Raw genomic sequence first — 2,915 nt, 5'->3', positions numbered from 1 at the left:
GGCGCTTCAGTCCGGAACCGCGCTGCTGCTACGGTGGCAGGTTCGAATCCTGCCTCGGGCATGAATGTGTGTGACGTCCTTAGGTTAGTTACTTTTAAGTAGTTCTAAGTCTAGGGAACTGATGACTTCAGATGTTAAGTCCCATAGTGCTTAGAGCCATTTGAATCTGTGTCAAGCAGCACTCCAGTAATACCGTATTGCTTTTCCCAGTCATCTGCACTAACTCACGTTTGTCTACATTTACAGCAAGCTGCCATTCATCACACCAAGCATAAAATCCTTCTAAGTCATCCTGTATCCTCTTGCAGCCACTCAACGACGATGACTTTCCCGTACATTGCAACGTCATCAGCAAACAGTCGCAGATTCCTGCTGAAACTCCCCCTTTGAATGTAAAGAAAGACTGGGCTGGTAAACTTCTACGTTATTTGATACTGAAACAGTTGAGTAAAGCTGAACGTACACAGACAGTTTTCTCTTTACTTATTCTGATCATTTCTAAACCGACACACAATATTTCAGCGCAACGCAATCTGACTTGTAAAAATCCCTACAAAAGAATAGCTCTGACTAACAAAAACCTATACCCTTCATGAATCACTTACCTCGCAAAAATCTTCGTTACTCGAAATACTTCAGTACAGCGAGCGCCAATACTGCCAACTAAATAAAAGATTCTAACTACTGAAGGCAATAACTACTGATAGACATATAGTTAGCAAATGAAAGATTTTGATAGAGAACAAACGATGTATTTACCTTAATAGTGTTCAAAAGTCATAATATATATATAATTTTGTGACATCCAGTTTTACAAATTTCCTTTTTCTGACGGACACGTCCAGATCGTCCGCTCATATTAACATCTCTAAACTCTGGCTTCTCTCTCCCCACATCCACCACTGCTGGCGGCTCGCATTCAACTGCCCAACGCTACGGTCTCTTCACATCCAACAGCCCAACACTACATTAACGAATAATCCAATAATGAGTCCAACGAACCACTACTGCACACAGCGCAGTCAGCGATTTTAATACAGAGCGCTACGTGGCGTCACCAACATAATAACCTAAATAGCCTACTTCCACTACTCAGCCTGTCACTTGGGTCGTTTATGTGCTGTGCATAGAGAACAAAAGCTGTCCTATCTCATTTGCCTGGTCCATTCCTGGCGATACCTTTCTCTCCGTTCAACACTCGTTTTCCAGAAGAAAACAAGATTCTATTACTTAAAAGTTTGGAGCCACTCACATATCTGGCAAACTATCCCTTATACTTGGACTATTTTAATAGTCTGCAATGTGGCAGTGTGTCAAACGCTTTTCGGACATCCAGGTATAAGGAATATGCCTCCTGCCCTACAACCATGGTTCGCATGATGGCTAGTGAGAGAAGGGCTAGCAGCTTCACGTGAGCAATGCCTTCTAAGCTGAAAGCTGAAAGCTTAACAGCCACAGGACATACACTTGGCGCAATTAGTCAGTCTGCATTGATACGAATGTTTTCAAGCTTGTTGGTTTAACGTTTAGTGAAATGTAGCATGACTTTCAGAGAATCTATGATCCATTTTGTAAGTTCTAGACTCTGGATTCAGACAGTCGTCGTTTCAAGTGTTGCCAGGATGCAGCACGACGATAAATGAGTGTGTGTGGTAGTGGGTGGTGAAAAAGGGCTATAAAGAAAGAAGCCATGTATCTACACACACGTTCAGCGCTGGTGGAATTGTGTCCGCTGGCTACTGGAGCAGAAAGACATAAATGAACATAACGGCAGCTCTTTCAGTTGAATAGAATGGCATGGCATATGGACCGCCCTGAAATATTTCGCTACTACATTGCGAATCTCATATAACGCCATATTTTAAATATCTTTATACTCCGTTAAAAGCATACAAAGTACAGGGAGTCTCGGAATGATTCTTCCGGTTCCACGAGACCATATGTTGTACGTGAATGAAGATAAAAGCTTGGGTTGAATTTTAAGTTCATCGTCTTCTCCTTCTTCTTGTTCTTCTGTCTCACCAGGTTTAGGCCGAGGGCGTATTCCGATCTCACCACCTCATATTCGGTCTTCCCAAACTTCTCTTGCTCCATGGGTTACAACCCATCGCTAGTTTAGGAAGTCTTTGTGGAGGCGTACGAAGTACATGTACTCTCCATTTTTCTTTCTATTGGATTGCCTCTTGGGTTATAGTCTGCTTGCCTAATTCTTCCCTTGTTGCTTCATTTCTAATTTTGTCCTCCCTTACGTCGGTCTTAGAAATTTCATTTTTGACGCTTCACGTTGTAAATCTTTATTTCTCAGCGTTCAACTTTCCACCCAATATAATGAAGTGGGACTGCTATTACTTTACAAAATTTCAGTTGAGTCTATTTCCTTCTTTTACCCATAAGCTTTCCCCTCATTGTGCTGCATACGCGCTGGTTAACATTAATTTTGTTCTGTAGTCCTGTAGCATATCTTGTACGTAATATGTCACATCCTAAATGCTGGAAACTGGCTACTTGTTCTCTCGGTTTATACTGAGGACCCTTTTCATTTGTACTGTACGCATACCTAAAAATGGCCAACCGCCTTGGCGCAGTGTTAACACCGGTTCCCGTCAGATCACCGAAGTTAAGCGCTGTCGGGCTGGGCTAGCACTTGGATGGGTGACCATCCAGTCGGCCGAGCGCTGTTGGCAAGTGGAGTGCACTCAGCCCTTGTGGGGCAAACTGAGGAGCTACCTGAGTGAGAAGTAGCCGCTCCAGTCTCGGAAACTTACGGACGGGAGAGCGGTGTGCTGACCACATACTCCTCCATATGCGCATCCAGTGACACCTATGGGCTGAGTATGACACGGCGGCCGGTCGGTACCGTTGGGCATTCATGGCCTGTTCGGGAGGAGGAGCATACCCAAAAATGCCATTGTTTC

General features: G+C 43.9%; 1 pseudogene; it reads left to right on the top strand.

The window, feature by feature from the left end:
• The first annotated feature begins 2,566 nt into the window (after positions 1-2,566).
• Positions 2,567-2,684, top strand: LOC124617155 (annotated as a pseudogene).
• Positions 2,685-2,915: the final 231 nt, after the last annotated feature.

The sequence above is a fragment of the Schistocerca americana genome, chromosome 5, assembly GCF_021461395.2.
Source record: "Schistocerca americana isolate TAMUIC-IGC-003095 chromosome 5, iqSchAmer2.1, whole genome shotgun sequence".
In the NCBI taxonomy this organism is placed as follows: domain Eukaryota; kingdom Metazoa; phylum Arthropoda; class Insecta; order Orthoptera; family Acrididae; genus Schistocerca; species Schistocerca americana.
Note: the sequence above shows the minus strand (reverse complement) of the source record. Positions and strands in the feature narration are given on the sequence as shown.